This window comes from Bombus bifarius, unplaced genomic scaffold (assembly GCF_011952205.1).
Source record: "Bombus bifarius isolate JDL3187 unplaced genomic scaffold, Bbif_JDL3187 scf7180000008014, whole genome shotgun sequence".
Taxonomy (NCBI): Eukaryota; Metazoa; Arthropoda; class Insecta; order Hymenoptera; family Apidae; genus Bombus; species Bombus bifarius.
In genome coordinates this window covers 614,738-629,473 of record NW_022884390.1, presented here as the reverse complement: position 1 = coordinate 629,473, position 14,736 = coordinate 614,738, and the positions used below count along the sequence as shown (strand labels likewise).

At 35.5% G+C, this 14,736-nt stretch overlaps 1 protein-coding gene across 1 annotated transcript in view; it reads left to right on the top strand.

Moving 5' to 3' along the window:
- The first annotated feature begins 145 nt into the window (after positions 1-145).
- LOC117206973 overlaps positions 146-14,736 on the top strand; it is a 31,470-nt gene continuing 16,879 nt past the window's right edge. The window contains exon 1 of the mRNA XM_033446728.1: positions 146-420. The gene's annotated coding sequence lies outside the window, so the exon portion shown is untranslated. The remainder of the gene's footprint in view (positions 421-14,736) is intronic.

The following is a 14,736-nucleotide window of genomic DNA, read 5'->3' as shown; positions in this document are numbered from 1 at the left end:
AGATTGCAGAAAATGTTGCCTCGTCCGACTACTTTCGTCTTTCACAGTCCTCGTCGTCTACTAGCATGTAATTAGAAATGCATCTCAGTCCCCATAAAAGCGAAGCGTTACGCGGATCATGTTCTATCCAGATTCGTCGGAGCTGCGCGGTCTCGTCGTCGCTGGACCAACAACGTCGCGTGCGAACGTCGCCGCGAGATCATGGTTCACCATTTCCTCGACGGATGAAGTGAAAGCCATGATCGAGGCTGGAGTAGAATGTAAAGAAGTCGATGCGATTCGAGAGAGGGAAACCGCTTTGGCGTCCAGTTACTCCAAGGCAAGCTGAAAGGAATGTTGAACGGCGTGCATCGCGACGCCAACGAGTTCTCACATTGATCGTCTCTAATCAACGTCGACGTCGTCAACGACGCACCATCGGTGAGTAAACCACCCTCTTCTCGCGGCTCGGCCCATCCGCGGTCGTCATTGTCCTAAACGTATACCTCAGTCACCCTTATAATTAACAATAAGCTTAGAACAGTTTCTTAAACGCGATAATTCGCTTTTGGTAGGTAGATAGGTACCTTTATATAATCAACTTCTTTAAGATCGTTTCCTATACGCTCGTTTCCTGGTTTGAGAAGTCGTGTACAGTGGCTCATGTACACCGTCGACGATAAGTATTTTAAAATACCTACTGGTTATACTTGTTGGAAAATTCTAAGAAATTTTATTTTATCTCATATTTCGTATTTTATTTTATAGGACTCGTGTATGGTTTAAATGAGATAACAGATTTATAATACAATAACTATAAAATGAAAGTAGCGCAAAGGAGTAAGTTTATATTTTAAGCGTCAATAAGTATCCTAACACTTATGGCCGGCGGTATATTTGAACATTTTCAATAGAAAACTTGTATGTACGTATTTCTGTATATAAAAGATTTTGGAACTCCACTGTTGCGATTGTATTGGGAGAAATTTGAAATCGATCTGAAAATCTATGTAGAAATTGCAAGATATTTACTGCAGATATATATTTAAGGATGAATTAGTGACGATTCTACTAAATAACGCGGTTTCTCCATATAATGGATAATTGATTTTTTAAATATTTTTGTAACCTCCGCGAAACGTATACTTGCAGTATATACCTTGTAGCTTTTATGTACATCTTCACGTTTGTTTCAAGTTTTGCTAATATAATCATGATAATCCGATATCGTTACAGTGCTAATGAAATTTTAAATATCCATAGAAGGTTTGTAGTTACTTTGATAAGTGTTTAAACACTTCCGTAAGGTACTGCAATTCCTCGGTTTCCTTTGTGTTGAAAATTCGCACACAATGAGTTTTTTGTTGCGTTAAGTTGCGTTTAAATGTTTTTCATGGAGGTGCTGCTATGGTACGTCGAGAAAAGCCGAACATTTTTCTTGCTTTTGAATGTAACGAATAGACTGCAAATTTTTATGCATTTATGGGAAATTTAAAAGTGCAAAAATGTACAGAATGTGCATAATGTATGAAAATATATAAAATATCCAAAATATAGCGCGTACAAAATTTAATGGATGAAACAAATCTGCGACTTCTTAAATTTGTAGAATTGAGAAGATGGCTTTATCCAGTAAAATTTTGTTAAATGTCTGAAAAATATTATATGCGGTGAATTTACGTTTATCTATGACATGTATTTTTAAAACGGGTAACGTTATCTTTAATTGAACATGGTTTAATACTTTAATCGAATAATCTAATTGAGCAGTGTATTTATTACGAATAATAGCCACTGCAATGTCGTTTATCATTTTAAATAATAATTAAATAGTTTGTTAAACTTATTTGTGAGTAGCAACTGAGCTGCAAAAGCTTGCAGCAATTTCCTGACGTTTACAAATTTGCGACCAGATTCCTCCATAAAATGTGTCACTTTCATATTTGTTGCATACCAGAGAAAGTTCTGTTGTTATTTGCAAAGAATATTCATTAAACCGTCATTTTTTAAACATCCAATGAAAAGAAATTCACACTAAACTTCCTGTGTTTAAGATTATTTCTTCGATGTTAATTCACAGTAGGTGAAAGTTTGAATTGTATTTATTGTTATAATTAATTTAAACTTCAGTCACTTTTGTTTCTATACAAGATAGGAACCTTATTCTACCTTATTATGATTTGTAGATATTTGCATATAATTTTGATACGATAGAATTACAGATACGCTTATTGAAATTATTTTCTTTTCATGTAAAAAGACGGACACGAGCAAAGTTCGTTTTGATCCCTTCAGTTGTAAAAAATCATAGTACAAAAATATAATTTCCCTATTTGGATGGCAGTAATTCACAGACGAATGCTCGTTGTAATTCCAGTTCGTTTAATAACGATATTATAATAACGATATAGCCATTGGTACAGTACACGATACAGTGTAATAATTGCCTTAAACTGAATTTACATATCTAGCAACATTCCATCGCAATGCTCGTCATAACAATACAAGTACCGTAATAAAGATCGAACATAACGGTCTATACTGCAAAGCAAGTGCGCGATCATCGATTAAGCAATTTTAAATAACGCTGATAATATAAAGAGATGGAAAATCGAGAAACATGTTAAATTTGTCTTTTAACGATCTTACGTAAATACGTATTCGTTGTTGTAAATATATTGCTTGTCATGATCATTCTCAGTGTAAAAATGTAAAAATTTTAAAGGGCTTGTAAGAGAATTAGTAAATAAAAAGGGATTAAAATTCTCGCGCTTCGTCTTTGCAGCATTAGCATTTAACTGTTTTTTTTTTAATCATATGAATCATTGGCGGATGCATTTATAAATATCAATCAGTGATTACATCACTGATATTTTTCTAGCATTGCCCCTGATTGTTATGAATGATGCGCAACGTTTTACAAGGAAATTTAGGACGCGCATACACTTTCACCTTACTCCTTTGTTTCATTTCTAATCTGTTTTCTAATAATTGAACCTCTTTACTATAAAGTTACATGAATATTTATATATGTATTTATATATGTATATTTTGTTGTATACGATTGTCTGTCATTTTAGGAATCTCGAACCTCTAACTTACAACCGAGAACCAAGAATCCATATCCTTGAAACCAAGCTGTCTAATCTGTAGTAACAACACTTGGATAGATTTCCATTATATAAAAATATCTGGAAGACATTTCTAACAGAAACTAGACGAATGGAGAATTCAGAAGGAAGATTTTAAATAACGTAAAATCCAAAAAAAAACAGTAAGGTTTTCTGACACAAAGATAATATCTTCTAAAGTTTGTAAGCGCGGAAGGTGTAACCGCGGCTTGCTTATCTTTCCATGTATCTACCAGGTGTATTCAACGAAATCCAAGTGAAAGTACATCACAATTTGCGTGAACGCGTGTATGGCTCTGCTAGCACGTGCTTACGTTCCTTATTATAATTGGGGCATCGTTTACATTGCGTTATACATTACCGTGTGCTACGGCGCCGCGTTACAAAGTGAAACCCAGCTACTCGGATTTAGTTGAAATTAGCATCATAGAATGTTTTTTTGCTAATTAACGTTTCTTTTGTACACCGTTCACCAACGAATAAATGGGCGAACGGTGTTTCTTGTTCCCTTTTGTGACTCAGTTTGCGAAATATTTCGCCCGATGAATTAACTCGAAATGTGAACACCGTGGTATTACTATTTTCATAGATTCTTTGATACTTAAGTATCTTTCGTAAATCTTGTAAGTCCTTTTACGGTATAATTCGCAGAATTTAGGATAATTTAATTTACGACATAACGACAGACAAAAAGCTATCGTAATAGAGATACTTGGTTCCGTTAGTGACAAGATAAAGTTATCAACAAGATAAATTTCCAAAACTAAGGAAAGATTCCAAAATCGAGGAGATTCTAACATAATTAGTAATTTAATTAATCTTTGCTCAGGCAAGGAGTTCAGTTGTTCAGGGAAGGCAAATTAAGTCGTTTATGTGGAAACCTAATTTTCGTCGCTGACTTACGCGTTAAGAATATTTGGAAAAATTTTTCTATACTTACACGCATCTCTTGCAAGATTATCATTTTAATTCTATATCGGTCCCAAAACAGTTGAGGAATCGGTTTTGTGCGCTATTTATATTACAGCAATCGTAATTTTACGATTTATTATTTACGTTTACTGCTTGCCGATAATGAATTATGGTATAATTAAGCTGATCTAGACTCGAAAGTTATTTTCCAAAAGCTAAAAATAAGGAATCGCAAGTTTTATAGATTTACACAGCATTCCACAGGCGAAGTCCGCTGCGCGTTACTATTTCTGTTCATTCGTACTGCACGTATACTTTTGAAGATTCGAAGTAGGTCAGGAAACCGTGTGACGCGTGTCCGACAACGAGAAAACGATTTTTTTTTCTGTTTCGCAAAACATTTTTGCCAACCTACTTTGCGGCTTTCCGTTCGAAGGCATTAATGATTGATCGGAAATCGACATTCCGCGAGATCGTTTGCATTCTAACGCCGGCTGTCACGTGCGGCGTATTACCACGCGGATATTTGCGTATAAACACGTGCAACGTTTGATGTCTACTCGTGACCACGATCCATTTACATTTTACAAGGACTGCGTGCGGCACTTTGCGTGCGAACGTTCACTGCTCTCTTTGCGAATATTGCACTCTCGTCCCACACGAAAACACAATTCATGTAACAGAATCTTCTGTTATCCGGCTAGGATACTTCGAGTAAGAGATACGGTTGATATCTAATCCTACGGTGCCAGGCGTCTTATGGTTGAATTTTAATGATGGAGAAGAATACGTATTTTATGCGGAATAGTAGGAACGTGACACTATGTATTACGTAGTGTCGTATAAGTGTACAGGGTGGATTGTACACCCTAAACTTTAAGTTTGCATCCGAGTCACTTTTTGTATATAGTATTATATAGTATAGTAGTATTATAAAGCATAGTAGTATAGTAGTAGTATAAAGATTTCTTTGCTATAGAAAATAGTTTAGAAAGAGTAGCAGATATAAATATACAATTTGAGACAAAAGGAATATAGAATATTTTATGAAAGTGTCATTTCAGCTTTCACTTCCTTTTTCTTTTTTTGCATATGTTATAGCACGAAGTAAAATACTCGTTTAAGCTTTTTCCAACATACTTGTAAATTCTAATTTAATTATGTATATAATATAGGTATATGCAGCAATCGAGTGAAACGACGATGCTAGTGGTAACCGGACAACGATATTCTTATTTGAAATTTACCTATTGACGAAGCGATACATAGCAGAAATATCATCTTGAATGTTTAACTAGCTTTCTGTCAGTTTCTACCGTATGTCGACGCAGTGCACGTCACACGCCTATCAAAACAGCAATTTTTCTTTGTTAACTATGTCTCGATACGTTATTAATAACCAATCTCTTAAGTTCTAATTCTACAATGTATGCACATTTAGGCGTAAACGAAATTTCTCTTTCGAGTATCACTCGTCGATAGCTATTGCGGGAGATATTAAAAGGAATTTTTATTCTTGACCTCTAGAATGAAGTATAATTAAAATCAATGTTTTAACCAAAGATATTATCCTAATGTAATTCAGAAATGTAATTGATTTAATTACGAGAATACAATAGACTTCGATTTAGGCACGTGAAATTTGTATTCGCGCGAGGACGAGATCAGAAGGAATAAGATTTGAATAAAATGTAGTATAACGACGCCTATTTACACAGAAACATCGTTAAAATTGGATATTTTATCGATTTGAAGAGTGAAAGGATTGTTACTTTCTCTTACTCACTTCCAACCGAGGAAGAAAAGCGGAAGCAATGGATCAGATGAAGCTACCCGATACCGAAGTTCTCATGCGGTTCTTTGTACTTTATATTTTTCGTCGCTTTCCTATCATTGATATACGACGTTCGTTCTTCGTCAATGTCATGTCATTAGTAGCTAGCAAGAAATTAATATCGTTTCTTCATTAATTGATCACAGTAGCGTCAAGCACTATGATAGATTATTGGCGACTCGATTTGTGAGATTGGGTTTCGTTGTTTAATTAATATTGAGTTGAGATCGAGATAGATCGTGCTCTATAACTTTTCGAAAGACGATTTATATTAAAAAATTTGTGGCGGTAGCAACGTTCGATTAAATTTGTTCAGCTCTCTTTTACAGAAGACGAATTAATATTAAATATTTGTAAGAAAAAGATTCGTCGGTTGTGTCTCGGTTAAAGATGCGAACTGTTAGTTTCTTACACTTCCTATATCTCGATGTCATACCTTGATTACCGACCTTGCCAGAAAATAATTTTTTAACACGACCTACGCGACGGTATCATCGTTGAAGCATTGCGTGCACCGCATTTGCAATGTAACATGGTATGGAAAAACCATTATAGGATATTCTCTTGTTTGCTGCATACGTATTAGCCACACCTAAAGGTACAACGAAATTGTAAACACAAAGATTGACGCGTTTCACTTCTCTTCGTGCCCATGCAAACTAATATCCATTCAACGCAGTTAAGTGCGTGCTTATGTAAAAGAAATTCGTGTTTATGGTCCAGGAGGTTCAAGGTCTTAATATAATTATAATACTGTCTCAAATATAGTTCGGTATAATTTTCTGTCCGATATTTGATTATTAGAATTCACTGTACCTTCTTCTCTTCGGTAATTCAAATTTTTAATAATTCTTCTTCGTAGAAAATTAATTTTGGTAATTCATTAATTGTTATAATTTATCGATTCATCGTCATTTTCGACAATTGCTCGATTACTTTTTTTAATCGAATCTCCTAACGTCTCGTCAGTTGCAAGATTATTAGCGACACTACGGTTGTAATAACTGGAAATGGAGAATCGACTTGCCGTAAGAGACGCTCCAAAGTGAAATCAAGCTTCCGCTATCGAGATTCATCCGGTGTTTGGTAGAAACCGGAGGAAAAGAATTCAGGTCGATCGCCGCTCCAAAACTGCGCGCTCGAAACGGGAAGTAATTAAAATAACACTCGCTTCCGTAAACGGCAAGAAAAAAATTTTACGGGCTAAAGTGCACACGCTGGCAACGTTACCAGTCCAAAAATGTCTAAAACTAGACTCGATGTGGCAATGGTACCAGGGAACGTGGGACGGCGTTACAAAACGTTCCGATTTCCTTTCTCTGAAAGTTTGCCTCGTGTCATGGTGAATCAGACGCTGTTAAAAAGTTCAAGAACGCGGCGAATTATAGCCCCCTTTCGTCACCTCTCTGCATTATCGTTCTTCCGAAGGTAAATAAAGTTTTTATTCGGAAACATAACGATGATTGAATTTGAAGGAATATCTTGTCACTTTGCACGGATACAGTACCCTTTCGAAAGTATTCCGACTGTTGCTTATCTTTGGAGAGATGTATGTTGATTACAGAATCACGAATAAATCGAACTACGATGATTTTATTCCTTACTTTTCAAATTTCAAATCGCATCCTAATATTTTATACCGTAAATTTTCTATAAATAGTACGACGCGATTTGAAACTTTAACACGCTGTTGGTCAATTTTTAAACAAACGATGATCAATGATTAATAATGGTTAATGACGAATGATTATAAGTGAATTATTATTCGTTGATTACAAGAATTCATAAGATTATAAGAGTATAAAAAATGATAAATGTTGCTATCGACCATTAATTTCTTCTTAATTTACAAATCGGATAAAATATTTACGACTGATAAGTGTATGCACATACAAGAAAAGTCACGTAAACGTATAAAAAAAGGATTAACAAGATGTATACATATGTATACATATAAAAATGATAAAGCTCGAAGTATCTAAGTGTCGGAGATGAAAGTGTTACGTTTTGTTTGGCTCGTTTTGGTTGCGTTGCCGTTAATTTTTAAATTCAGATTAAATTCTAGTGTTGTCTGTTATTTAATGCGATTGGAAATTAAACTCCACGTTTCGGCTAAGCTGCTACGCGCAGGAGTATTGGCACGGGAGAGGATTAAAGTTGGTAAAAATAAATGTTCGCTTAATCCTATTATATTATTAGACAAATATTCTTCACAAAAAAAATGTTTATTCGTATTCTAATTGGATATTGACAGAATGGTCGTTGAAATTTCGAATGCTCGGAATTACAATCGTTCGCAATACGTTTTCGCTCTTATTAATTACAAGATTTTAATTTCGATAGATTTTCGATAGTTTACAAATTGACAAATACAAACGCGTCGATTAACAAGGCTAACAAGAATTGGGAACTAATAAAACAAAGAACTAAAAGCTAAAGAACTAAAGGACTAAAGAACCTAAAAGCTGAGAGCAAAAACTAAGAGCTAAAGGAATTAAGAGCTGAAAAACTAAGGAACTAAAGAATTAAAAAAAAGCAAAGGAATTGAGAAATTAAGAGCTAGAGGAATTAAGAATTAATCGCTATGAACAAGAAATTACTTGCCAAGAAATGGGGAACTGATCGCCAAGAACCAAGGAGTTAATCACCAAGAACTGAGAAACTAATCACACAAAACTGAGGAATTAACTACTCTAAAACTAAGGAATTATTTCGCTTCTTCTATGTCGCTACGCTTATTTATATTTAGGTCTACCGTGGAGGGGTCGTCATGTGACGGGTTGTTCCATGGGGGTTGTGAGGTTCGAATTTGGTTTCTATACAAATTGTCAAAATTTATTTAAATTTCAAATTGGAACGCTCACTCGCGCTATTGGTAGTTTTAGTCCACGTTACAGCGCGGGACGCGACAAAAGGACACCGGAGCCTCCCCTTTGGAACTTCGGGAAAATCCGCAAAATTGTAATTAAAGTCCATAGCTGTAATTAAACAATTTGCCGTCACTTTACCCAATTGTATTTATTTGAGGTTTGTGCTTGGGCTTGCGCTACAATGAGCTTGGGCTCAAGGCGACGATCAGTCGCCGAACGTAGCCGCCGAAGAAGGTATGGGATAATAATATAGCCCTCGTTAAAAGAAATATCTGTAGAGGTACTCGACAGTAAATATTCCAACGGTTCCTTCGGCCAAAATGATTACCAGATGTCGATGCACCTACACAGCACAAGTTCAGCTAGCCTGAGGACCCGCTAGAAACCTTAGGATTTTGTTAATTAAGATTCTTCAAACGGACAAGCAGTCTTTGTCCCAACTATAGGAAGATCGAAGAAATTTGTTTTTCTCACTAACAACACTTCCGCTAGCAACTTTCCCTCAAGGGCGGCTAACATCCTTCTCTAAACACCAACATGGAAATTGACCAATTAACAGCAGCGTCAATTTCCCTCACTTTCTGAACGAAGGCTATCCCCGACGAATCCGACGACCTCGTGTCCTTACACACACCCCATCATAGTTTCCCTCTGCAGCATCATCGCGACGGAAAGTCATTCTCTCTCGTGAGGTCGTATTGGCGAGTGATTTGTCGTCTTTACGCTGGGTAGATATTCCACGTTTTGACAAAGAGTTAGTTTAGTAATACTGTCACCGTAGCCAAGCAAGTCGATCGCAAGTGTCGGACCTAGGATCATTGTCATTAGCTTCTCGAGTGTCTGATTACCGCGGTTACTTGTCAAATTCTGTAGTAGTCGTATTCGCACTAGTCAATGTCTTCTCCATTGCATAGCAACAATGTGTAGTCCAAACGAGGATTCGTTTCACGCCCCTAATCCTAATCATAATGAGAACCCGACATAAGTATCAATAATCTTCTTCGCAGTATCATAAAATCGTTCGTACACAGTGAATTAACTTCATTACATCTATCGTGCATTCTACGGTAGAGATTTAGATAGCGAGGCAGGTAAAATCTGGAAAATCAACTTTCTTCTCAATGGAATTAATTAAAATCCCCTTTTAGGCTTTAACGGCATCGAACATCAGCCTTTGAAAGTTTTGAATAAATAAACGTAGATTATTTAAAGAGAGGTTTTTGAACGCACGAGACGAACAAGTATCGTTGATTCACGGCTCGTTGTAACATTGTCTCGGAGAAATGAAAATCGTGAATGCCGAGATGCGTGGAGTCACGGAATTCAGAATGAGTTATCTAATCGTTAGATGTGAACTGGCTCTTGACAATTGGAAGATTCTCGGCGATTGTTCTCGTAACAATCACACCAGCTGGGAACTGCTTTCAAACAACGATCGTTCACAGGATAACATAGCGACTTCTTAATGTGAGAATCGCTGTTACAACCTCCCAAGTTCCCTCTCATTGAGTTACGATAGCAGCCATAAAAAAAAAGGTGCGTGGAAGGTGCCTCCTTGCGCATTCCAGCAAACGCATATTTTTTCGATTCAATTACCGACCGTACAAATCCGATCCTCTTACTTTCTCACAAGATATAGAAATCGACAAAAATGAATTTCATTGGAATCTTGTAAATTTGTTGAAATTGTTTAATCGCCTCGGCGAATTTTACTTCTGGTTACGCTTCGTTTAATTCGCTACTTAATAAGTAATTAACTGGAAAAATATTCTCTGCGTACATGTACGCTTGCAATAAGTGCCCCATAAAACTTCTACAAATTCACTAAAAAATTACAAATTAGAAATTTTGTCAGTACAATAGTGGGAGTGTTAATGAAACTTCAAAAGATTTTGTACGACACAGATAATGCAGTGATAGAAAGTTTCAATAAGCGTTCAGACATTTGCGCGAATCACTTTAACGTCAAGTGTGAAATTCTTTTTATGTGAAACTTCAATATATGGCAAGATTTTCAAAAGGATGGATACTACGTACGTCCATTTGCGTTCACAAAATGCATTGCAAAATTCGTTTGCCAAAAATACGTTTGGATCAGAGTAAGAGCAATTGAAAATACAAATATTAATAAATCAAATAGAAACGTTAAAATTATACGTGTAACGTATAATCTATGCATAGTTGACAAATTGACTATTTAGATTCGAATTTAAAGAATTTGTTTTGAATGGTTCGTATGGAATTTCGTTATCTGCCGTTGACGTAGGTTGTTCCTTGTCTCAGGAACCAGAAGTCCTCGTACGATACCAGTTGTTCATGCAAAAATATGCGACCTCGGTTCGGGAATGAAAATGTTTACAATAAAACTTAAAAGGCTTCTCGACCGGCCATGATTCTTGACCTTGCAAGTAGGCGAAATATTCGTATCAGAATTTTTACCATGAACTTGAAAGAAAGAAAGATTGTAACTGTAACTGCAGGCGAAAATCAGAGAGACGTACGTTTTCTTTTATCTACTTTATATCGCAAATTATGAGCAATTATAATTCCATTTATTAGACAGTATGAATTTCAGCACGAGAAAGCGCTATACTTCTTTTTCTATCAAGATAGTATTAAGTAATTGTGAACGTTCGAATTCAAAATAAATTCATATATTACATATACATAAAATAAATACAATTTCCATAGTAAAAATCACTATGTCTGTTCTATATACATACTAATAGTTTTAAATTAATTTAAATTTATTAAAACTATGTATAAATATATTCTTTCGTTTTGCGCGTTTAAACTTGTAAAAATGATCATGGTTCGTACGTGTAACAGTTTTCTTACGTTCCGTGTACTTTCAGTACTGTAAGTCCGACATAGATTTATAATTAATGTAAAACAGCCATCACTGAACGAATCATTTCAATTTATACGTACAGCATCAATTACATAGTATCATACTTATACAATGAATGTATACATAGATATGTATAGAGAGTTTTTATTGCTCTGTTATTTATGAAAACAGATACACGTGTCCGGTAAATGTAAGATATTTGAATGGCAAATAGTGCTTTTATTCCCCAGGAATAAAATCATTAAGTTAAAAAATCATTGAATAATTAACAGTTTGGTAGAAAAAGTTGTTTATTACAAGAAGATGAAATAAATTATTTATGGGTCGACTAATGAGACTTTTGACGGTACAATTCATAGTTTTTTTTTATGCTTGCTCCGCTGTTTTAATCATTTGCTCAGTAAGGAATATACGCAAATAATATTCCATTAAAGATTCTTAAAATCAAAAGACTTTTTCGTGGTTAATGAGTTGAATAATTAAGCCTTCTCTGTTTCAAATCGATTTTTCGACAAACTTACTTTTCTCATTATTAATTGTGTCACTCTTCTAGCATGGCAACGACACGTGTGTATAAGTAATAAAAAAAACGGCGATAATATCAAATTATTAAGCCTGTCGGCAAGGTTCGCCGTTTTTTCGTGCCATTTTTTCTCCGAATCCTTAATATTGTTCCATATCTTCCTTTTGAATCTCTGTTTGGCTTGGCTTTTATCACCCTGATTTTATTATCCCAAAGCATGCAAATAATACGCGTAAAAACGCCACTCGCTGGATTATCATTAAAAGTTTAATAGCGAACAGGAGAAGATTTACGACGTTCATTATGAATATCAAAGGAAGATCGATGCTACTGTTGCAACAAAAATTTGCATCCTATTTCCGATGACAATATCGCAAAATTTTGAAACAGCGCAAAATCGTTTATTTCTCCAGGTTTCTATTCGTTATTTTCATAAGGGTGCGTTTGATGAGCCAATCGCAACCTACCTTGTAGCAACGCACAACCTCAAACCATCTGTAGTTAACCTTTCCTCCTAACGATGGAAGAAGTACCATGCATGGGAAAGTACTTTCCTAAGAATTCTCACAATCGCAGGACGTATAGCCGTCGCTATAATAAATATTACGAAGTTCTATAGATTCACGTTTAGTGCTGGCACCGCCTATCGCGTTTAGTGGCGATCATGACATGTAGCGATTTTAATCATCGCATTGGTCTACGGTAATTTCCCAATCCTTTTTAAATCATGCTCCACTTCAACGCTTCAATGACTCCGACGTCCTCCTTAGCATAAGAGTCGACCAAGTTCTTAATTTAAAAAGAAAAGGAACTATAGAACTATCTTTAACGCGATTGTGTCTTCGATGGATACAGATTTGAAGTAATAATTTTAAATAACGAATCTTAAAAATCAATTTTCCGATATTCTAATATCATTTGTGCACTTTGCGTTCTCGCTGGATTATTTAAATTCGTACATACGTTTATACGATGAACTTTGCCCCGAGATTTTGTCATTGTTCGGATCTCATGTCATTGTTCGTCACGCAGAAGTAGGACTGTCTCGAGTAAATCGCACGAAAATTGTGTCGCGTCAAATGTGAGAAATACGTTGCATGTCGGCATTGTATGTCGTTAGCAACACCATTTGGGTACATCATGGTGACTCTTCTAATGTGACTCCGTTTCGTTGATCGTTTTTCATTCATATTCACCTTGTCGATATCGATTATGAAGCAATTGATAAATATACATTTCTTATTAATATTCTTCGTTTCAAAATCCTCGTTCAAATAAGCAGATTGGAATAGGTTTTTAGTAATTTAATAGGCATGTAGAAAGAAGGTACGTAAGTGCAGGAAAAGGATCCTTTCGAAACCGTGATCATTGTTGGTGAAATTTGATCTTGCGAAAATAGAATTGAGGAAGGTGTAATACATAGTTGGAACCGGTCGATGGTCAGCCAAATGACCATGATCTTGGATCTTGGCCAGAAATCCCGTTCTCCATTGATGACCGGTTTTAACGCATTCAAGGAAGTGACAGTACGTTGTATGTAATTATATATGACCGTGGGTAATATGTAATTTTAAACTGATATCGCGTGCATTGTCCTAAATGCTCTCTGTATAAGTGGGAAATTTAATCAGTTTATCTGCATTAATTGATTTAATCAGATTACTTCTCCATTTTTTTGGAACAGATATCCATTCAATTATTTGTACGTTCTTCTTTTTATATTGTAAAATATATATCAGATTTAAGGTCGAGAAATATGCGTTCGTTGCGATAAACTTCCTACATGCAAATTACATTTCTAAGCATCGTCGTCTTACTAAATAATGTATGAGTCAATGGATGTGTAAATTTGGATAATCTTAACACGTTCGCTGTGTAAGTCTGGAATCCGGGTCCATCACACGTAGGTACTTATTACTTGTAAGATGTATGCCTAACATCTACTCGAATGCTGAAAGTAAATTAAACATCGTGAAACTTTGAAAAAAATAAATATCTTCGTAACAATGTATACAAAACGAGCCAGTAAAGTTTCACAATATATTACAAAAACTGATTTTGTACAAGAGTTATCTGTTAGCATATGTATAACGAAGAGTCAACTTGAATCGAAGATCGCAGCAGGAAAACGTGATAAGCGCGTGTATGTTGATTTTCGGATTTCCATGTCGTTTTATGACTAAACAGGATCATTTTAATACAACACTGCTGATCGGGGGACAAACAAATTTTCATATCGTAAACATGTATTTTATATCAAATAAACAAGCGATTTTGTAGAATATAAATTTCTAGAATAGAAATAGTTGCTACTTAGGGCTAAAGGTACTAAACAATTTGCCAAAGGGCAAAATCTTAATTCGTATATTGACAACTTTAATTGCGTTGATTATTTTCCATCCAGGAAACGATTCGAAAAAATATGGAAGGCCTTAGGAGATACACATCTTAAAAGTTCGTATTCATAAATTCTATCGGAAACGCTGTCACAGAGTTTGCAAACGTGAACGTTTCGTTCGAGATATCCGATAGGCAGGTTTGTTCAACCGAAAAGACAGTCCGTTTTCACGTGTGGGATGGTCGTTCGATCGCCAGTATGTACATTTTCTGCTGTATGGCCTTGAAAGAAACGACAA